This window comes from Sus scrofa, chromosome 16 (genome assembly GCF_000003025.6).
Source record: "Sus scrofa isolate TJ Tabasco breed Duroc chromosome 16, Sscrofa11.1, whole genome shotgun sequence".
Classification (NCBI taxonomy): Eukaryota; Metazoa; Chordata; class Mammalia; order Artiodactyla; family Suidae; genus Sus; species Sus scrofa.
This window is the reverse complement of record NC_010458.4, coordinates 36,950,029-36,974,379: the sequence shown is the minus strand read 5'-3', so window position 1 is coordinate 36,974,379 and position 24,351 is coordinate 36,950,029. Positions and strand designations below refer to the sequence as shown.

The following is a 24,351-nucleotide window of genomic DNA, read 5'->3' as shown; positions in this document are numbered from 1 at the left end:
AAGAGGTTGAACTAGAACCCAGGTACCCTGGTTGCCAGCCCAAGTTCTGTGCCCCAGCATTCTTTCTGCATGCTAACCAGATCACATTCCTGGCATAATCTGATTCTGTGGCTTCTGAATATAGAGTCAGGCATGTGCTGAAAGTGGTGGGGAGCATTTCACAAATATATCACACTGTTCTTGGCAAGGCCACCACTGGTCTTCATGTTCTGAATCCAATGATCCATCTTCATCTTAATCGAATTTTCAGCAGCAATGGAAGTAACTAGTTGATCACTCCCTCCTTTGTTAAGTATTTTCTGTGTTTAACTCCAGCACATTGCCCTCTCCTGACGTAACCTTCAACTCCTCAGTCTATGTGGCTGACTCCCATTCCGCTTCTTGAGCTCCAGCAGTTGGAGTTCCCAAAGCTTAGTCCTCTGACTTCCTCTCTCCTCCATCTATACTTACTTGCTGGTGACCTCATCCAGTCCCATCACCAACTATGTATTGATAACTTTCAAATGTTTGCCTTCAGGACCCATCTCTCCCTTAAAGTCAAGACATGTCTGTAACTGTTTATTGAACATCACTAAAATATTCATTGGGCCCATCAGATAAATGTAGAAAAGTGAACTCATGATCTATGTCTCTCTCAGTGATTTCTATCTCAGAAATGGTATATTTAATCAACAGCTCAGATGTTAAAAATCTGGTGGTCTTGTGCACTACGAATGGACTCTATCTACCGACCCCACCACACCTAACATCCTGAAACTAAAACTGTCTTACAATCCTCACCATTGTCAACATAAGCTACACCATCATCCTTCCCTTGGAACAGAGCAATCTTATCTGCCAGGTTTTCCTCTTCCTCACCATGGTTTATTCTTCACACAGCAAAGGGATTCTTTAAAATTCAATTCAGATCATTTCACTTATCTGCCTAAAACTAAACTCTTATTCTGGCCTATTACTCCTAGGGAAAACAAAAGACAATTTTTAGCACAGTTGGCAATGCCCTCCATTATTAAAACCCTGGCTTTCTCCCTGAGCTCAGGAGCTGCCCAGGTCCTCCTCACTCCGCAAGATTCAGTAATACTGGCTGGCCTCCTGCTCCTCAAACACAGCTGGCATGTTCTTGCCTCACCTTCATAAGGAACTGCATTATTAAAAATAGACAGGTTAAATTGGTAGAGAGGGTAAAAATTAGAAATCTAGAAAACAGGATACCCTCAGAGTGAAGTGTTAAAAAGTCAATAGGTCTTAAGACAGCCACAGTATTAAACAAAATAAAACTAGAGTAAAAACCAATCAGCATCATTAGACTTTATGCTTAATTGGAATTGAGGGATAAAGGACAGAAGGAACCAAGGTGATTCTTGGGTTTTCTATGTGGTCACCTCGCTTGGTGGTTTAGTTGCAGTTTAGGGTCAGTTTAGTTGCTTGGGTCCAACTAGGCTGAGGAGGAGGTTAGGAGCACCCACCAGTCTGAGGAATGGCAAGTAATCACACAGAAGGCTAAGTACCAGGAACATCATCATTTATTTTCAAAGAGTTAAGCAATTTTCAACATTAAGAGCTCAATATGCCTTCATTTGTTAGAATATATGAATGGAATTTTAATCTCAAAATTGTTTTTAATTTTGCTGAACAAAATTAAGCTACATTGAATTAAAAAAAAAAAAACAATAAAAACAATGGAGAGGCGATTGTGCCTCAGGTGTTTCTGTTAGATACAGTGGCAGCCATGTGCTTATTGAGCTCTGGAAATTGAAGGAAGATTCTAAAGATATACTTATCTATTCTTTGCTTTACTATTGCTGTGAGGGTGGAGATTAGTTAGTTCCTCAATGAGCCACTTTTCTATCATTAGTCACAGATATGACTGAGCAAGGACTGAAAAATGAATGTTTATTAAAGTCCAAAATCATCCTTTAGAAAATTTTCGGTGGGTTTGCAGACAGAGCGTGCTTTAATTTTAACAGACAGTGAAAATATAATCTTGCAACCGAGAAAGGTTATGAACAAAAGTTGAAAATGTCACTTTCTACTAGTTTGAAGGGCCTGGGTCCAAACAACCTTAGCTGGTAACTGAAACAAGAATCTCTGGAGTATAGTCTGAGCTCTCCTCCTGACTTGGGAGGTGGGGTGAAGAAAAGCAGGCCTGGGTTGGACAGTCTTGCTGGGCCCTCCTTTATACTTTCCTTAAAACCACTTTAACCACTTTAGTTTTTCCTTTCTTTGGCCACATCAACAGCTAACTGACTGGACTTTCCCCAGTGAATCTATCATCTTCCTCCTTATCTCCACCAGACAAGAAGGAAAAAGTTCTATCTAAAAAATAAGGGGCAGGAGGAGGCATAAATTAGCAGTTTGGGTTTAACAGATACACACTACTATATATAAAATAGATTAAACTGCTGTATAGCACAGAAGTCTGTACTTGATCTCTTGTAATATTCTATAAGGTAAAATAATCTGAAAAAGAATATATATGTGTATAACTGAATCACTTTGCTGTATAGCTAAAACACAACATTGTAATTCAGTTATACTTCAATTAAAAATTAAAAATTGCATTGTTGAAAATCAGTAAGCTTATGTTAAGCTGAAATTTATACATATAAAAAGTACACATCTAAAATGAAAGGCTCTCTCAACTTTTATACATGCATATACTCCTATAGCCAGTACCCAGAACCAGATATAAAGTATTTCTCTCACCCCAGAACGTGTCCTTTTGCTGACCCCACTAATATTTCCCCATTTCCGCAATAACAACTATCCTAAGTTCTATTAGCATAGATTGGTTTTGCCTCTTCCCAAAATGCATGTAAATGAAATCATGTAGTATGCACTCTTTTTAAGCTCTGCTTCTTTTGCTCAATCTCATGATTTTAAGAGACTGTTGCATATATCTAAATTTCTTTCTTTTATTGCTATCTAATGTGCTGTAGAATTATACCACAATTTGTTTCTCCATTTTCCTGTAATGGACATTTGTCTTATTTCAGTTGTGTGAACAAAGCTGCTATGAAATTTTTTAGGTCTTTTTGAGAATGTATGTCCTTATTTTCTTGAGGACTAGAATTTCTGCCTAGGTTCATTTTTTTTTTTCATACGGACACCTGCATTAGTTACCTATAGCTCTTGAAACAACACCACAAATTCAGCAGCTCAGTTTTCCTGGATGAAAAATCAAAGTGTCAGTAGGGCTGTGGTTTTTCTGAAGGTTCTAGGGTAGAGTCTGTTTTCTTACCTTTTCAGCTTCTAGAGGATGCCCACCTTCCTCTGCTCATGTTCTCATTCTTTCATCCTCAAAGCCAGCAAGGTCAAACTGAATCCTCCACATGCTGCTGCTCTCTGGTTCCCCTGCTCTTGCCTCCCTCTGCCACTTTTAAGGACCCCTGTGATTACACTGGGCCCATGTGGAGGATCCAGGATAATCTCCTTTGCTAATTGTGCCAGCTCATTAACAAACTTAGTTTCATCTATAACCTTAATTGCCCTTTGCCTTGTAACCTAACATAGTCACAGGTTCTGGGAATCAAAATATAGACCTTTTTGAAAACCATTACTCAACCTACCAGAGCAATGGTTCTAGCACCATTTGCAGAAGTCCATCTCTCCTTTGTTGAATTGCTTTTGTGCCTTTGTCAAAAACAATTGACTATATTTGCATTAATTCAGTAAGATTTTAATTCATATTTTCCTGATAACCAATAATGTTAAAGCACTTTTTCATAGGCTATTCCCGTCTAGATACCCTCTTTTGTGAAAAAGCTATTCAAGTCTTTTTCTCATTTTATTTCTTTTATGGTTGCTTGTCTTTTTCTTATTGACTTATGGGAGTTTTAAACTTATTCTGCGTAGAAGTCTTTCATTAGGTATTCATACTGAAATACTTTCTTCCAGTCTGTGGCTTGTCCTTTTTACTTTCTTAATGATGTCTTCTAATGAGAAGACATTTTAATTTAGATGAAGTTCAAGTTATTTTTTTCCTGTATTATTATTGCATGTGAGTATAAATATGTGTGTGTGTGTGTGTTCTGTTTAAGGAATTCTTGCCTTCCTTAAGGACTCAAAGATATTTTCCTGTGTTTTCTTCTGTTCAATAGAAATATAAAGTGAGTCACAAACGTGAGCCACATATGTGATTTTAAATTTTCTAGTAGTCACATTGAATGAAAGTAAAATGAAACATGAATTAATTTGAATAACTTATTTTGTTTAACCCAACACATCAAAATACTACTTTAAAAACTAATCAATATAAACATTCTTAATGACCTAGTTTACAGTCTTTTATTGTAGTAAGTCTTTGGAATCTATGTATATTTTATACTTACAGCACATCTCAATTTGGACTAGCCATATTTCAAGTGTTCAAAAGCTATATAAGGTTAGTGGCTGTAGTATTAGCATAATTAGAAGCTTGCTTAGTTTGGCTTTTATTTTTTTTATTTTTTTATTTTTTATTTTCCCACTGTACAGCAAGGGGATCAAGTTATCCTTACATGTATACATTACAATTACATTTTTTTTCCCCACCCTTTGTTCTGTTGCAACATGAGTATCTAGACAAAGTTCTCAATGCTATTCAGCAGGATCTCCTTGTAAATCTATTCTAAGTTGTGTCTGAGAAGCCCAAGCTCCCAATCCCTCCCACTCCCTCCCCCTCCCATCAGGCAGCCACAAGTCTTTTCTCCAAGTCCATGATTTTCTTTTCTGAGGAGATGTTCATTTGTGCTGGATATTAGATTCCAGTTATAAGTGATATCATATGGTATTTGTCTCTGTCTTTCTGGCTCATTTCACTCAGAATGAGATTCTCTAGTTCCATCCATGTTGCTGCAAATGGCATTATGTCATCCTTTTTTATGGCTGAGTAGTATTCCATTGTGTATATATACCACCTCTTCCGAATCCAATCATCTGTCGATGGACATTTGGGTTGTTTCCATGTCCTGGCTATTGTGAATAGGGCTGCAATGAACATGCGGGTGCATGTGTCTCTCTTAAGTAGAGTTTTGTCCGGATAGATGCCCAAGAGTGGGATTGCAGGGTCATATGGAAGTTCTATGTATAGATTTCTAAGGTATCTCCAAACTGTTCTCCATAGTGGCTGTACCAGTTTACATTCCCACCAGCAGTGCAGGAGGGTTCCCTTTTCTCCACAGCCCCTCCAGCACTTGTTATTTGTGGATTTATTAATGATGGCCATTCTGACTGGTGTGAGGTGGTATCTCATGGTAGTTTTGATTTGCATTTCTCTTATAATCAGCGATGTTGAGCATTTTTTCATGTGTTTGCTGGCCATCTGTATATCTTCTTTGGAGAAATGTCTATTCAGGTCTTTTGCCCATTTTTCCACTGATTGATTGGTTTATTTGCTGTTGAGTTGTATAAGTTGTTTATATATTCTAGAGATTAAGCCCTTGTCAGTTGCATCATTTGAAACTATTTTCTCCCATTCTGAAAGTTTTCTTTTTGTTTTCTTTTTGGTTTCCTTTGCTGTGCAAAAGCTTTTCAGTTTGATGAGATCCCATGGGTTTATTTTTGCTCTAATTTCTATTGCTTTGGGAGACTGACCTGAGAAAATATTCATGATGTTGATGTCAGAGAGTGTTTTGCCTATGTTTTCTTCTAGGAGTTTGATGGTGTCCTGTTGTATATTTAAGTCTTTCAGCTGTTTTGAATTTATTTTTGTTCATGGTGTGAGGGTGTGTTCTAGTTTCATTGCTTTGCATGCAGCTGTCCAGGTTTCCCAGCAATGCTTGCTGAATAGACTTTCTTTTTCCCATTTTATGTTCTTGCCTCCCTTGTCAAAGATTAATTGACCATAGGTGTCAGGGTTTATTAGTGGGTTCTCTCTTCTGATCCACTGGTCTGTCTGTCTGTTTTGACATGATACTATACATAGAAAACCCTAAGGACTCAACCCAAAAACTACTTGAACTGATTAATAAATTCAGCAAAGTAGCAGGATATAAGATTAACATTCAGAAGTCAGTTGCATTTCTGTATACCAGCAATGAAATATTAGAAAAGGAATACAAAAATACGATACCTTTTAAAATTGCACCTCACAAAATCAAATACCTTGGAATACACCTGACCAAAGAGGTAAAGGACCTATACGCCGAGAACTATAAAACTTTAATCAAAGAAATCAAAGAAGATGTAAAGAAATGGAAAGATATTCCATGTTCCTGGATTGGAAAAATTAATATTGTAAAAATGGCCATACTACCAAAGCAATCTACAGATTCAATGCAATCCCTATCAAATTACCCATGACATTTTTCACAGAACTAGAACAAACAATCCAAACATTTATATGGAACCACAAAAGACCCAGAATCGCCAAAGCAATCCTGAGAAACAAAAACCAAGCAGGAGGCATAACTCTCCCAGACTTCAAGAAATACTACAAAGCCACAGTCATCAAAACAGTGTGGTACTGGTATCAAAACAGACAGACAGACCAATGGTTTGGCTTTTAAATTAAGGTCTATGATTCCTCTTAAAATAAATTTTGTATATGCTGTGAAAGAGGGGACAAAGTTCAATTTTTATTACAGATATTCAGTTGCTACACCATTTATTGAAAAGACTGTCCTTTCCTCAATTATATTGGCTCCTTTCTTGAAAATCTGGTCATTGTATATGCTCTATTTTGCTCTTTTGATGAATTTATCTATCTTTATGGTAAGATAAGATTATCACTAACTACTGCATATTGGAATAAATCTTAAAATATGATAGCATAATTCCTCCAATTTTATCCTTCAAGTTTGCCTTAGCTGGCCTATGTTTTTTGCATTTTCATATATACTTTAGAACAAGCTTGTCAATTTTTACGTCAAACCTTCTCATATTTTCATTGGAGGGAAACATTATTCTTTGAATTCTGATAATCATCAATTTATTATCATTAATTAGTAACAAAGAATTAGTTTTATGTAACTCCAAATGTCTAAGGACTAAGTATGGAGCTACTTTTAATAAAGGGGCAACTTACATGCCCTCCATTAGTCAAAAACACATGCAGTTACAGGAATCAAAGGCTTTTTGTATGAATGATCAAGACCAGCTATACTCTTTGGACTTAGAACGCCAGACAAAAGCACATGGAGATGATCATTGCCAAACCAAGCGAGGGTGAGGATGGAGAAAACACTCAAAGGAAAGCTGATGTATACCAGAATACATCAAACTTTCAAACTGGCCTTTCAAGAAACTTACACTTTTCCCTTAATTTTCAGAAGGGCCATAAAGATATTATATAATAAATACTACCACAAGCATTTCCTCATATATGTATTTGAATATAGGTATATGTAAACATTCATATGTATGTGTATGAATTACCAAGACATTTAATTCATTTTATTACCCTAGATATTTCATTGCCATAGACTCTAAGTTCTAGAGGTGAATATATGAGGCATAAGAGAATAGCTTACATAAATTGTCACAGAAAATAAGTGAAAGAACTGAAAATAGGTTCTATAGTATAATACGCTATTGCAGTAAAACCTAGTTTATTCTCTCTACTGTCAAATAACAGTTTTTAATTCGCTAATAATCCCACATATTTAGAGAACAATGATAATTCAAAATCATAATATTTATCTTGAGAGAATAAAGGATTCCTTCATGTGTATATTCATTCACTTGACACTTATTATCTCCCAAGGGTTAGGCACTTTGCTTGGCTGAATTTCTTCTAAGAAACTGGACATCAAGGAAGATTCTTGTTAATTCAGTGTCAAGCATATTTGAATTTATTTTCCCTGAAAATTCTAAGTACTGATGCTTTGTTACCCAGCCTCCCCTAATAACTGCCTATGTCAGGTTATATACCAGAATAATTTATCTGTGCAAGTGAAGGACTTGTGAAGAATTTGCAGAGACTGACTATACCTTTGGGAGGTAGGAGTTGAGTGTAAGAAGGAAAAAAAAAAAATCATCTCCCTCGTCTACTTTCTGATTCTGACTTAGTTGCAAATCAGAAATCCAGTCCTGAATGCATCCCTAAAAGGGAGTGTGATTCTCAAAACTGTGCTTCTCAAACTTAACATGCACCTAAGCATCACCAGCAGATGTTTTTGAAAAATGTATTCTTATCTCACTCCCAGAAATTCCTACTAATGAGTCTGGGGTGGGACCCAAGAATCTGCATCTTTAATCAATGCGCTTATGATCCTTTCCCCCAAATGATAACTCTGCCTTTGGGTATTGACTGCGACCAAGACATTGAAGGTATTGGGCCAGACCCATGGAGCCACTGGAGTATAAGGAGATCCCTTCTGTCAGGGAACTTATTTCTAGGAGAGGAGCCAGGGCAAGGAAAAGGGGAAGGGCACAGCCCCCATCATCTCGAGACCCAGTGCTCTACTAGGGGCTCTGTGCTTGAGGTTCTTACCCACGCAGAGCTACTAACAAATAGACAGAAGGCAGAGCAGCCTAAAACCAAGAATGTGGAGCAAATCATGAGGGCTTAATCCCCAGAAGGGGAGAGAATGAGCTCAGAGAGGCAGAGGCATTAAAAAAAAAAAGACAAAAAAGGATTTCCTGCAGGAGATGGGCTTGGAACCAGCTCTAGACAAATTGTGGGATGGAAAGAATGGACCATCAAGTCAAATTTTACAAGGCAATTCTGCTTCCCTTTCCCTCTGCATTTTCCCACAATTTCCTTTCCCAGCAATGAAACACTCAGGAATGCCTTGCTCTGTCCCCATTGCTTCTGGTGATTTTAAAAGAGTCTAAGAAATCTTGCTGTAAGTTTTGAGTCAGTGGGCAAGGTGTGTGTTTTTCTTAGGCATACCGAATGGCTTCTTTTGAAATTTTTTCCAAAGTTTTTGGCTTTTTGTTTGTTTTTTGAAAAAGGCTTCATAGGAAGTTTGCTGTTTTGTGGCATACGGTCCACCAACTAGGAAAAAGAATGCAAAGTGGGGTAAGAGAAGGGAAGCCCCTTTCCTGCAGCTGCAAGAACATGAACGGCCAGTATTTTTCCAAATAGAAGCAAGCTTAGCCTCAGGAGAAGAGTGAAAAATTCTTTGTGGTGGCCTCTGCTTGCAAAGAGAGAATCATGTGGAAAAAAACACCGTGCTCTTGAGAAAAACTGCAGCTGTGGATCCCAGCAACTCACAGTAGAAGGTATGTGAAACAGCCACCATAAAAAGAACCCACACATACATACACAAATGGTGAAACTTGCATTGATAAAACCAGTTATTCCTTTCTGATTTAGCCTGTGAAATAGCTCCCAGGTAAATGCATTTGTCCTGACAGATTTTATTAAATGACAATACATAATAGGCACTTGCAGAGTACTTTTATTTCCAATCTATTTTAGGAAAACCATAACTCAGGTCCCTCTGGGTTGATACAAGATCACTCTTCAACAATACCTGGAGACACAGCTCCACAACAGTTTGGGGGCATATGGAGAGAGAAGAGTATGATCCTGTTGACAGTATATTTCAAGGAGGCGCATCTCATAACCTCACTGGCATTTTACCAAGGTCATTAATTCTCCTGATCATTCAATAACCCAAACATTTGCCTTCTTTTCCTTCTTTCTATATAAACAGTTATGATGAGAACATTTTTCATGCCTTTCCAACTTCAAAATGAAATGCAGTATTTTAAGCATTTGCAAGGGGTAAACTTGATGAGTTGGGTAGTTCCTAGCTCCTTATCCCTTCACTTCCTCAAATCTGAGGTCCTTGGGTGAGAAATTTTCCTTTTAAAATCTTTGCAACACAATGTGACAGCCAGAAATGAGACTGTAGTCATATAAGAAGCAAATTAAAGTGGGAAGTAGACTAACAGCTTCACGCTACATTTCCCTGTGCTCTCTGCCATCTGGTGGATCTCAGATGACACTGAGTGGCACGGCAAGTAGTTATCGATAAAAATGCTCTAATTCACCCCTGCCCTTTCCAAGCTGCAACTTTAGAACTGATCTACAGTGTAGAGCATAGCAAATTAAAAAGAAAGCAGGGTTCCATTAGGTTTCACTAAAAGCTTTAGGCTGTCAACTGTCCTGGCATCCATAACTCAAAGCTTCCATGGATCTCACTTTTCTCTGATGTGGAGTGGGTAACATCCTATACTCTTAATGACAGTCCTGAACCAGCCATTATTGGTACAATGATAATGAAGATGACAATGTGTAATCTCACCTCAGCCACCTGATAGTGAAAATATTAGTAAATTAAATATCCATTAACATCTGAATTCTATGTTTTTCATGGCACATATGAAATGTAAAGTCTATGTTACATTTGTTAATCAATTGTTAATTCAACTGATTGTATATGTTAATCACCTTTACAAAATGTCTTCATGGCAACATCTAGACTAACGTTTGACCAAATGACTGGGCAGAGTAGCCTAGCCATGTTGACACAGAAAATTTACATCACAGACCTGTTGGGAGCACCTAATCAGTTTTCGGGGTGCTCATTCTGTACAGCCTCCCAGTGTGCATTTCTCCTCACCCAGCCTCTCCATCTCAAGTACCATGTACACCAATCCCTTGCCAGTTTGGCAGCCCCTCTTTCCAATACCTGCCTCTGCTCATTGCCACCTCTGCGTCTGCTCTGTCGTCACCTCCCAGTCCCATGGTTGGAAGGTTCCCTACACAGACAACTAACATAGGAATCACCTTGTTTGTTTTCCTTTTCTCAGGGATCACACACATGCTTCAGATATTATCCAAAGGGTTCAAACAGTTGCTATATATTGGGCCCAATGACATAGTTCTTTACAGTGGGAGGGCAAGTCTTATACCAGTTATTTTGTAATGGTCAGAAGCAGAACTCAAAAGTCATATAACTGGTTCTGAATTATGTATGTATGTTGATAATGCTCTAATACCTCCTTTGGAATTGAAGCATAAATCATACAGCAGTGGCTTTCTGTTATATATATTTTAATTAAAAAGAAAGTGAATGAATAAAAGTATATTCATCACTTTAAAACTTTCCACCTATCTGATATTTTCAATTTATTGGTTTGAAGATAGATGCTTCTACTACAACTATCCCAACATAGCACATACAATTAAATTGCTGAAAGTTGGGAGATTATTCAATATTACAGATCTTCTTCTTAGAAGATCTTAGAAATGGTTATCAAAATAATGAGTAATCAAAGTAATAAATAACAAATAATCAATAACAGGTATATATGCTGCATAAATATTTTGCTAGCAGCTATGGGTAATGTCATGTCTCTAAAAGTTTACAGTATTTTAATAAATGGTGCTGGAACAACTGGACATTCACAAGCAAAAGAATGAATCTAGACACAGGCCTTAATTTTCACAAAAATTAATATAAAATGGGTCATAGAACTATAAAGCTGTTAGAAGATAACATAGGAGAAAACCTAGCTGACCTTGGGTATGACAGTAACTTTTTACATATAACACCAAAGCCTTAATACATGATATAAATAATTGATTAGGTAGATCTCATTAAAATTAAAAACCTGCTCTGCCAAAGGCAATGTCAAGAGAACAAGACAAGCCACACACTGGGAGAAAAGATATAAATGATAAAGGACTGTTAGTGAACCTATACAAAGAACTCTTAAAACTCATCACTAAGAAAACAACCTGATTTTAAAAATGGACCAAAGATTTTAACAGGCACCTGACCAAAGAAGATAAATAGATGGTAAATAAGCATTTGAAAAGATGCTCCACATCATATGTCATTAGAAAAATCCAAAATGAAACCAATTGCAATGAAATACCGTTACTCACCTATCAGAATGGCAAAAATCTGAAATATTTACAACACCAAATGCTGGTGAAGATGTGGAGCAAGGACTTTCACTCATTGGTCCCAGGAATACAAAAACAGTACAGCCACCTTGGAAGAAATGGTATAGGCCCTTTGGAACGTTAGCAATTTCTTATAAAACTGAACATATTTTACCATGTGACTCAGCAGTTAAATTCTGGTATTTACCCAAAGAAGTTGAAAACTTATGTTCACACAAAACTAGCACACATGTTTATGGAAGCCTTATAATTCCCCCAATTTAGAAGCAACCAAGATCACCATCAGCATATGAACCGATAAATAAACTGTGGTACATCCAGATAATGGTACATCATTCAGCACTAGAAATAAAGGAACTGTCAAGCCATGAAAAGACATAGAGGAACCTCAAATGTCTATTACTAGGCAAAAGAAGCCAATATAAAAAGGCTACATACCCTATGATTCCAACTATGTGACATGTTGAGGCAGTAAAAATATTACTGGTTGACAGGGTTGGGTATAAGAGGGGGATTTTTTTAGGGCAGTGAAAATACTCTGAATACTACTATAATGATGGATACATATCATTACACATTTGTCCACTCCTACAGAATACACAACACCAAGAGTAAACCCCAAAGTAAATTACTGACTTTGGGTTGATTATAATGTGTCAGTGTAGTTTCATCAGTTGTTACAAATGCACCACTGTGGTGGGGAATGTTAATAGTGAGGAGGCTATGCATTTATGGGGGCAGGATGCATATGAGAAATATCTGTACCTTCTTCTCAGTTTTGCTGTGACCCTCAAACTGCTCTGAAAAAGTAAAGTCTTAAAAAAAAAGTTTCCAGTGTAAGATAGAAGCCAGGAAATCTAACTGTGCTAAGTGCTACACTCAATTTTATAAAACATTGTACATCCAGCAGACACTGTGTCCTTGTGCTTTTAGAACACCCAAATGTCTTAGGAACATAATGCTCATTCACAGGAGCAGATTGATATCGTTTTTCATCAATGGACAAAGTTCAGACAGGTTGCATGAGTTCATATTTTAGCAATCATTCATCTAAAAGAGAATTTAGCAAATCATGGAGATGTTGATCTAAGCATGGCAAAACTAATAAATATTCAATTATTTAATCTCTTCAAATTGTCTCTCTTTGAAGGGGTCCCACAGTACCCTTTACATTAAAATGAAAATAAATTCTATAAAATCAGGCCAGGACATGAATTAAAAGGAAAGTGGAAAAGATGGGGAAAGGGAGGGAAGCTGTATCTGAAGGCCTAAGCAGACATGCTATTTTTACATGCAAAGGACTTTATTGATTTATTGATTTATTTGCAAATCTTTATTACGTCCTTCCTGTTTCCCAGAAATAGGAGAGTAGATTGGTGATAAAATGGTAACAATAAATACAGGGTCAGTTGTGATAAGAAAGAATATGCAGGACCTTGAACTAGTCATCCCATCACCTGAATTGCAGGTGAGCCAGAAAGCCTTCAGAGCCAGGTTATCTGGTGGTACATGGACAGGGCTAGAGAAAAGGGCAATTTCCAGTTGATAGTTATCTGACATAGCCCATAGATATCCCATTCTTAAAAAACATATGGAATAATACCTGAAGTCTAATTATTATCTGAGTGGAAAGCTAAGAGACTCAATCTGGCAGTTCATTGAGCTGGGAAGGGCAGAAGTTGAGGAATGCCAATGCAAGGAGGAAAAGTATAACCATTTCAGAATCTTGGTATGGTTGGTGTTAATAATGCATGTTTGCTCTCCTTTGCTAGGCTAAACTCATGTTATCAAAAGTAGCAGAACAAACCAACATAGCATAGATATTTACAAAGATAAGTCTTCATCCTACAGCTATAAGGAATGGCAGTCTGTTAGGCAAAACAGAACATCTAGAGCTATGGTAACTAAAAGGCTACAGTGTACAGACAGGTAGTGGCCCAGAACCACTATTTATATCAAGTATTTGCAAACCAGAGCAGAAAAAATTTCCAAAATGCAGTTGGAAAAATTTTCCAAAATGTTGACCAGGACTCCAGAATCCAGTGGTAATCAGAGTTGCAGGTTATCACTGTTAAGGACACTTCACTTCTGAGAGCAAGACCCCAGACAAGAGTGATTTTTCAGGCATTAAGGGGAATTATGCAATAGATAAATTCAGTTTCAAAAGTAATATTCAAATGTATGAACAAAAAAAAATATCATTATAAGAATTAAGACAAGGTGGTCAAAGTTGTAGTAATAGGTCAGAATCCCAGCTTGCAGAACCAGGCTTAAAGGTCACAGCTAGGTCTCTTAGCTCCAAGGTGGAACTCTGTAAATACCTCTAGCTGTAGGTCAGAATCCATGCTGGAGACAGGGAGATGGTCAAGCTGACAAATGGTCAAATTCAGAGACAGGAAAACAGGCTGGTCCTGTCAAAGGATCCTCTTCGCCAACTTAGAATTGGCTGTTTAAGATAACTACCAGATTAGCTGACCGAAACATTAATCAGTTTTATCAGAATGTCTTGGAGTACACCCAAAAGTGCAAGTTTCAAACATGGCCATCTATTTAAGGGTGATTTTCCAATGAAAGACTTACCGATTTGTGATGAGTTATCTACTACTATGGATCCTTAGCTTATAAAACCATGAAGAAAATTTACCTCATCATTTTTAGCTCTACTCTCTTAAGGTCCATAGAGAAGATAGTAAAAATTTCCCCAAATGAGAACAGTGGGTATATTAATTGACATCAGAAGCCTGCTCTCATGTATTTCACCTGGTGTTAATTTCTCCTATAATAATATCACCTCCATTTATCCCTATGTATCCCACCCCTACCTACTGAGCACAAGTAAGTGCTTTCTCCTTTCTGTTTTCCCTAAGATCCTGTACACCTAGATTAGAGCATTTGTTATATTTCATAACAATAACAATACTAATAATAATCAGTGTTATTATTATGTCATGCTCTCTCTAGAATGGCTTTCTTTGAGAGAATTGATCATATTCTTTGCATCCTCATGTCTTAACATTGTGCCAGACACACAGTAGTAATGCAAGAATGTTTGTCAAATCAATGACTAAGTATTCGTTTTTTCCTTAAATTTTCTAAAGAACTGTAGTATACTGTTGAAGGAAAAATAGAGCATGAACTTATGTTTTCCTTGAGTATTGTGTTGGGTTTGAACATTTTCTTTCACTCATTGTATCCCTTCTTATCGCCAAGGACTCCAGCAGAAATATCATTGTTTGGAGAACAGACAACTGACAACATCATTCCTCTATAAAGGAAGAAACTTCTTTAAAGCTACAAGAGTTTTACTCTGTTTCTTTGATGTGAAAATTTCACCATCTATTTCTGGGAAATCTTTCTATGTTATATAAGAATATAAAGAAAGAAATGAAGAGAGGCTATGTCTTAACTTTTGCAATCTCCAGATTTCAGCTTCAAAGCAGAAACGACAGATTAATTTCTCAACTCTTGAATTTTACTTGGAAGAAAAACAACATTCAGATCCTATTTGCATCCGATGGCTTAGTTTTATAAATGGCAAAGCTGTAAGCTTCTGCACAGAACCCGTTTGGGCCTGGCATCTGTGCTCACACTGCACCCTAAAAGGGGTGAGGAGCTTTCTGCCTCTCTGCTATTTGAAACGTGTCACTCCTAAAATGTGTTACTGCTTGCTGGCATGTGAATAAACCTTCAACCAGAGCCCTGTAATCCCTGTCCAATGGGACAACTCACCCTCTAGTAATTGCCATCTTTGTAATGCTAGTCTCTCCCTTGCGCAAGGTCATAGGTCAGAATGACCCACCCCGTCCCCTCTTGCTCCTGATTTGCTCCTTTCCTGAGCACCCATGCACTACTTCATCTTACTGTATTGTCTTTCTGCATTACCTTGTCCTTCCCTGAGCATAACTTGGGGGCAAAGTGGATATAAGGTAACACTGACAGGTGAGAAATCATACTATTATCTCCCACAGGAATTATACCACTTTGCAACCTGAAAGGTTAAGATTAGGCAAACCAATCATTCCAAGTGACATCTTATGTAAAAGACACATCTAATTTTATCGTGTTGCTAAATCTTTACGCAGATGATTAAATCTGTGAATTTTTCCACTGAAGAGTAGATATATTATAACCAGGCCCTTCCATCCAATTTTCTTCAAATTATGTACATTTCACATAGTATGTTCATTTCATATAGTATATACATTTCATATAGTATACACATATATAAATCAGATATCAGACTCTATATGATATAAATACATATAGCTATCAGATATTAGATTATGCAAGTATACAGTCATTCTGTAGGTTCTTTACCCTTTCTTGGCAGACATCTCACTCTACAAGTCATGTCTTTTCTACTTCAGAATGGGCAAGTTTGGATTAAGCCTTGACCTAAAACCAGAAATGGACAGCTTATTTACTTCTTTTCATCATTCTCTAAATCCATGAAAAACAAATAAGTTGATTTAGGAGAAAAAGAAATTTTTCTTATCAAATATGCGTTATTTTCGTGGTTTTAGGTTGGCTATTCTAACCTAATTTATCCTTCTAAAAACTCAGTGTGGTTGATAGGTGAGTCACAGTATAACTGCACAACACATCCAAGTTTAGAAAATGTACCACAGGTTGCAAAACACCCTGGGAGATTAAGGAAATTGTTATGGCAGCAGACAGCTACAGAATTAGGATGAAAACTAGTGTTTCATTATTCTCAAGCCTGGGTCTTCTGGCTAGAGCAGTTCTCAAATGTTGCCTAGCTGATCACCTGCACCAAAGTAGCCAGGGGGCTTTTAAGGATCACATATCTCTAGTCAACCCCCAAGAGACTTTGCTTCAGAACATCATTTGTTGGGCCTGGACATCTATATTTTAGAAGTTTTCCAGATGATTCTAAAGTGCTGCTAGATTTGGGAACCATTAGAAAGAAACTTGTTGATTCTGTTCATGAAACCTTGCAATACAAGACACTGCATTGTACGTGTCAACTCTGGATCAGGGATTTTTAACATTTAGCAAGAGACAGATGAATAGGTTGGTTTTGAGAGTCTCAATAAGTAGTAGAAACACCAAGGAGTAGGTTTATTGAGGGGGTGGGGGAGTTTGACTTAGCCCCTGATAATCTCCACTAAATCAAACACATAGTCTGAGTAAAAACATGTTCTCATGACAAAGAAGTTCACAGGACTGTTTCCTGGACACTGGCCCCTCCATCCCAGCACCATAAGGAGTCCCACGTCTCAGCAATTAATATATCTGAAGCTGTCATGATCTTCCATGCTACCCTTTCACTTCAGGTTGAACTTACTTCGAGGAGTATCAACAATTAGGAAACTATTGCAAAGATAGGGAAGTCTCCATTCAGAATATAACTGTTCAATGTATGTAGAAAATATTGTATATTCTCTAATTGTTAGGTGCATTATGCCCATAAGATGATGTTTGTCAACTGAATTTCTTAAGTTTTGGTAACCTTAGTAGAGCTTTCTCTGTTAAATCTATCATTTCAAAGACACATGTCAAAAATCTATTATTATAGACATTTTCCATTTTTCTTTGCAATAATCTCAAATATATCTTGAGGTTATTCAATGTACATACATTCAAGAATATTACACTTTCTTGGCAACTTGCTTCATTTGTGACTGTGAAACAAACCTCTCTATCCTTGACAATGTTTTTTCCTTAAGGTCTATTTTGCTGTTTTTAGAATTTCTTATTAATTATTTGGTATTTTTAAAATTTATTTCTCAACTTTTGGTCTTTCTTGGTCACTATATTTTAAGTGTGTGTTTTAAAAGTGGTATATTGATGAATTTATTAAACCTGGTTTTATAATCACTCTTTTAACTAATGAGTTTAATTCATTCATACTTATGACATTAATAGATTTAATTATTTTCATCTTATTTGGGGTTGATTTTCTTTGCTTTTTTTCCCTTCCTGCCTTTTTACTAAACTGATCTAGTTTTCTATGCCATTATTTTTTCCCCTCTACTAACTTTATTTTCTTTTTCTTTTTACATCCACACCTGCAGCATATGGAAGTTCCCAGGCTAGGGGTATAATCAGAGCTGCAGCTGCCAGCCTACACCACAGCTATAGCCACACCAGATCTGAGTAGCATCTGCAACCTATGCTTCAGCTTGTGGCAACACTGGATCCTTAACCCACTGAGTGAGGCCAGGGATTGAACCCACATCCTCATGGATACTATGTAGGGTTCTTAACCGACTGAGCTATAATGAGAACTTCTAACTTTTAATTATACATCTCATTCCTATTCTTTGCTGGTTACCACATACTTCAGAAAGTGTAAAATGTTTAATATTTAATTTTTTTTTTTGCTTTTTAGGGCTGAACTTGCAGCATATGAAAGTCCCAGGCTAGAGTCAAATTGGAGCTGCAGCTGCCAGCCTATGCCATAGCCATGCAATTTGGGATCCAAGCAGTATCTGTGACCTACACCTCAGCCAGATCCTTAACCCACTGAGCAAGGACAGGGATCGAACCTGCATCCTCATAGATACTAGTCCGGTTCATTAACACTGAGCCACAATGGGAACTTCCTTAATATTCTGATAAGTAAAAGTCACAATATACTAATGTAGACAATGGTAGTTTAGAGTCAATTGTGTGCCTTCGATGATGGCAGTGAAGAAGAGATGGGAGACACCTTGGGGGTCTTCCAAGTGCAGAAAGACAAGCACCAGGGGCTTGAGCGTTGCAATTCTACAAAGGGGACTCCCTGAAAATTAAATCTGCTCTCCACATGCCTGAGGTCATATCTTCCTCCCCTTCTCATGTGCAAGAAGGGACAATGTAGAGGCACAAGAAACTGTGCTGACTTCCCATGTACTCCTTAGACTCCTGTGAGAGGTGAGCAGGACAGAGGTCCCCGCAGGAGTAGACATGGCAGCCAAGTTTGATGATTCTCCAAAGTCTCAGCAGGTTTTCCCTCCCCACTGAGTAACTGAACTGACTGTTCTCCTTTGAAATCCACCTTCTTTCCAAGTCCTCTGTGTTCTAGTTCTCCTCTAGCTCTTCATTAGCATCTCACTGAGTTTTCTCTTCTGGCTGTTCCCATCCTGCAGATGGGCCCAGCAGTCTGTCTGGCCCCAGGGACACAAGCACATTGCTCTCTCTGCTATTTGTGCAGCAGCACATCCATGGTGGCCTCTGCTAGGCACTCTGCTATCCACGGCACTCTGACCTCTGGGAAGGATTCTAGCCAGCTGAGCTCTGGCAGCTGGACATCTCTGTGTGGTCAGGATAGTAACCAAGTCAGAGCTGGGGATGGGGGACAGAATTCAGGGTTCTCATGCAGACCTACTCAATGGTTCATTAAGATGCCTTCACTTGTGGGAATCAGAAAACCTAGCTAGGGTATCTGCTGATTTGTGGGCCCAAAAAGTCCCCAGAAGAAGAGTGACTTCCAAGTGCTACTTAACCTAGGGGCTTAAATTACATAACAAATATTCAGGTTTTCTTCTTTTTAGCTGCAGTTCTTTTGTATTATTTTATTTGGGCAGGACCTGGCCTTATGGTCCTGAGATAGCTGCCAACAGTTCTGTGAGCTGTATCTTTATCAGCACCCCAGGAAAAGTTCTGTGGCAGCTGAGGTCACTTGCCCAGTACTGGTTCAATCACTCCAAGCCAAGGGCCTGAATGCCCTGATGGCCTTAGTCCACCATATGATGCTTCCCTGGAGCAAAAGTACAGCCAACTCCCTGAAATGACATAGATCCAAACTTCAAGAATCAAGAGATGCTGGGCAGAAAAAAGTTGATATTGGCAGAGGCAGCCAAACAACCACCCAGATATACTTGTCAGTCTCCTAGCAAATATGAGACCTCACAATTCACCTCCTTTTTGTTTCTGATTTTTCACTTCAACCAGGCATATCCCTTCATGGTTTTTCTGAAAAAGTTACAGCATGACTCTAGCCTTTTCAGCCAATGCTTTTCCTCTCTGGCTGTCTTCTACACCTACTTCTCCAGAAGAAAAAAAAATGAGTCATACCAGAAATAGCATGAGATATCTTTAAATTTAAACACTTTCTCACTGTCTGGGAGGCACTTTTTTGGTCAAAGAGTCTTCATGGGCAAATATACATGCATAAGAGGTATGGCCTGTGATTAAAGGACTGTAAGATGCCATCTTTGTGTGGTTTAGAATGTGTCTTTGTTTTAGAGAAACTAGCTCTATTGTTATAACCTTGGGTATGCTTAATAATAAATAAAGTGATAAGTGACAAATCAGGTAATAGTTTGTACTTCCTAATTGAAGGTTCAAAATTTCCTGGAGCATAGAACTCTAGGAAATAATATCCAGGAGCATGTACTATGTACTAAGTTTATGTAAAACAGTATATCTCTACACACAGAGAGAAACTTTAGACTCACTCCTATATAGGTCTTATATTCTTAAACCAAAAAGGTAATTCTTGCTAAAGAGTCATTTCAGACTAAATCCAATAAGATTTGGCTACCAGGCAAGCCAGAATGCTCTCATCAGAGCAAAAGATTGCTGACCACCACCTTATATTCACACAGTGTGAACAATGGACCAGGCACTTTATTGCAAAAGCAGCCTCCAGTGCCAGATGACAGTCACACACTGTGTGCCATGGAACAAGTCCCAGAGGGACAGCTGAACAGGGTGTGCACAAGGTCAAGGAAACAACAAACCTTTGCAGTCCACACAATGGATATTCAATAATCTGAGAGTCCCTTTTTTCTATCCACTTGTTTCCAACATGTGTCAAAATCCATCTAAGAAAGCACGACTACGTGAATGAAGAGAGATGAAATGAAGAGAGTTTACCAGTAAACTCCACTGGCTTGAGTTTACCCACGTCTCAAATGCTGACAACTTCCAAGCACACGTGTATTTCAGCCAAGGCTGCCAGAGGCAGAGCCCAGCCCCTTAAGCATTTGTGACATCATCTGTGTCCTTCACACAGTGCTGGTTCAGCCTCCCCACCTTATAAATCCTGCGTGCATGTCATCACAGGAGCTCTGGCTTCCTGCTGGAGAAAGCCCCGGTGACCCAGGACTCATCAGCTCTCTGTCCTTGCCGTGGCTTTGACTATTGCCGAGTCTGCATCTTGGCCCAGACTCCAAAGAGTTAGTTCTTTGGAGGGTCTTGAGCCAAAGCCTCAGCTGGAGAGGAAATGTTGGGCAGTGTCTTTTGTCATAGATAAGATTTAATGAGACCAGATGTGTGATTAAAAGAAGTTCAGAGGAAGTTGGGCTGGAGCTTTTTGATGATCGTTTAAAAGGCTTTTACCTCCCCATTTGAGCAAAAAACTTAAGCACATTTAAAGTAGAGGACAGCTATTTGATTTAAGTTGCAAGGGCAAATCCATTGGATTTGAAGCTGGAGGGTTGGACAAATGGAGGAGGAAAAGGTTGAAGTGGGAATAAAAGACAGTTACTAAGAATGAATTACCCCAAACTCAAATTGATCCCTCAGTCTCTTAGAAGCTCATAGCTGCTATCGGGTAATTCTCTGACATTGTGAGACCTTGACCGTTTTGCCAAAGAAACCAAATCTAAAAAGGAAACCTTATACCTTCTTTATATCCATGAGGGGGCATGATTTAGGCTTAGGGAAATATACTTCTGAAAGAGGATTAGCTCCTCAAACAGACAAACCAATAAATAAACCCTAGCAGGAATTTGAAAATTTAGTTTCAGAAAGTTAGACAGTCTAATCCATGGGGCTTTTTCCATGAGTATGTGTATCTAAAAACTAGAGACAATTTGATGTTTTTCTTAAATAGGCTATGTGGCTGCTAGCAACATAAAAGACCATAATTCTAAAAACAATATTTAATGTTTGTAAACTCAGTTTTCTTTCTGTATTGTCATAGGCAGAGAGAAAAAGTGAATTGAGAGTCAGCAACTGGGATCTGGGGTTGAAACTACCACTTAGGGGTCATTGAGTCCTGTGAAAACCACTTGCCTGCCTGAGAATTTTTTTCCACATTTTAAATAAAGAGTATGAATTAGATGCTTTTAAAGAAATGCTCTAGTTCTAAGTTTTAGTGGCTTCAGTTGATTAAACCACAATGAATAATTACATTGCAATTTTGTTTGGTTGGTTAGATTAACTTGCCAAATTATCTGTATAGAAGCCAACTCTTTACTAAACATCCTGAATGGGTCACATCCTGAATAGGGATTTATTTTGGTGAAATGCAACTCTACCCTTCCCCACAGCTTGTGCTTTTTGCTGTCTTGCCTCTTTTCTTGTGGCTTTAAACACACAGTTTCCACTAAATAAGAATGTAGAGGAGACATGTTATGGGTATCATAAGAAAAATGCAATTGTTGAAATTCTCTAAGGTAAGCTTTCGGGCACCTATTTTATAGATGAAGAAACAGAAGAAAGTCAACTGGCCTAAGGTCACTGTGCTAATAAATGAGAAAGCTGAGGTGTAAACTCAGGAATTGCTTCAAAGTCTCTGTCCCCTTCCAGAGAGCATTTGCCACAGCTGAGTGTCCTTAGGATTTGGGCTATAAAGCAGTTTTAAAATATTGTGATTCTCTGTCTGCCTGAGCCACATTCCCCATGTCCATCCCGCAACAATGCAGTCAAACAAGGCTCAAGGTTCTTAGTTACATCACAGGAAAATTTGCTGTCAATCTACAGAGATTTGGAGGAGGGTTGAGTCTCACACATTCCCTCGTGTTATTTTGAGATATGAAATACCATTCAAGCAACTCAACCATTTCTTCAGCTGCAGATACATTATTCGCTTGGAAATGCAATTTTCATTCTCTGATTGGCGACTTGGTTTATTTGATGTACGCCAGTTTGTACAGTAGCCAAGAGAGATCTTATGATGAAGTTAACTACTCTCTGGAAGTGGATTCTACTTTTCCTATATTCAGCCATCACTATATTTGAAAAAAAAACATTTCTCAGAGGAAGGACAGGGTTACCAGGTGCCTTGTGAAAACTTCTTAGTTGCCTTTAAGTGAATCCCAGCTATTTCAGTTCTCACTGGGGGAGGGGGATGAAGAACAAAGTGTATTTATTATGAGGAAGAACATCACTTCCTTGGGTGGGGCCACAGTAGAAGTTCTGCACGACCTCGAGTTAGGAAATCGAAGACTTTGCATCACCCATGGATTTGTTTTCTGGAATTATTCCCACCCTCTTGCCAAAAAAAAAGATGACGCAACAAGGACGTGTATGTTAACCTCTTTACAAAGCATGGGGAGGAAATGTGTGCAATGCAGGAAAATAATTCCTCCTTCCAGAAAAGATAGAGAAACACGGAAAAATTTTTTGATAATTGCCTATTTGATTTGTATCCCTAAGATAACTGAATTTAATCCTCTGCCTGTTGTCATAAGGGGAAAACAAGAAACAAAAGTAAACATGATTATTAAAGCAACACCTTCATGATATTAAAAAATAGCTACACATTCCGAAAAGAAAAACGGCCTCAGTTCATTTCACAGGATACATTTTTTTTTTTGTCTTTTGTCTTTTGAGGGTTGCACACATGGCATATGGAGGTTCCCAGGCTAGGGGTCTAATCGGAGCTGTTGCCGCCAGCCTATGCCAGAGCCACAGCAATGCCAGATCTGAGCCGCCTCTGCAACCTACACCACAGCTCACAGCAACGCCGGATCCCTAACCCACTGAGTGAAGCCAGGGATCGAACCCACAACTTCATGGTATCTAGTTAGATTCACTTCCACTGAGCCATGAGAGGAACGCCCTCGCAGTATACATTTTTAAGCCTGAAGAGAAACTACAGCTTTAGAAATACAAACCAACGGCGCCTATGTAGGTGAAAATTAAACAGCACGCTCCAAGGTGGGACATGGGACCCACAGACATTCATTGTACTAGCAGCTCCACTGCTGCCCAGGATTCCGGAGGACTGAGGTGTGAACAGCAAGTCTGCTAACACAAATGTCCTCTTCCTCAATTGGAGTCACGAGCCCCATTCAGTCAAGTTTCCTCACCTGTGTGATGTAGCCATGCCCCAGGCCAGGGCTTCAGAGAAACCTAATTAGACTGTCCCTACCTATGACACAGACATTCTGAGAGAAAAGCATCTCAAGAATAGGGATTATTTTATAATTAGAATAAATCTCAGCTTTAAAAAAATGGGTTTTCAAACAATACTTTGTGGCTGCAAAGAATGAGGGTTGGTTTTTGAAAAGACCTGCTTTTGCTAAGCTTGACATTCTGAACTTCAGAGCAATACTCACAGAAGGAGCTCTCTCTCCACTCCACCAGGTTGGAGTTATCCTCACCATGTCCACTGGGCCCTGAGCTGACTCTCAAGTGGGTTCCTGGGGCTCTCTGCGTGTTGACCACCCCTTCGAAACATGCTTGCAGGCTGCTCTTGGGCTCCCCTGCGGCTCAACTACTGCTCTGCTAGGAAGGGTCCAGAAGATCTTTCCCAGTCCTATGGCAGGAACTTTGGAAATGATGCAGCAGGAGCATGTGTACCATGCAAGATATCTCAGGATCATTGGAGAGCAGGTCTGTGGGGACCAAGAATAGATTAGCACATAGAGACATAGACCTCC

The 24,351-nt window shown here is 38.5% G+C and overlaps 1 long non-coding RNA gene across 1 annotated transcript in view; it reads right to left on the bottom strand.

The window, feature by feature from the left end:
* Positions 1–24,351, bottom strand: part of LOC102159433 — a 233,654-nt gene that overhangs the window by 61,290 nt on the left and 148,013 nt on the right. The window contains exon 6 of the long non-coding RNA XR_002339577.1: positions 24,028–24,306. This is a non-coding gene — a long non-coding RNA (uncharacterized LOC102159433). The remainder of the gene's footprint in view (positions 1–24,027; positions 24,307–24,351) is intronic.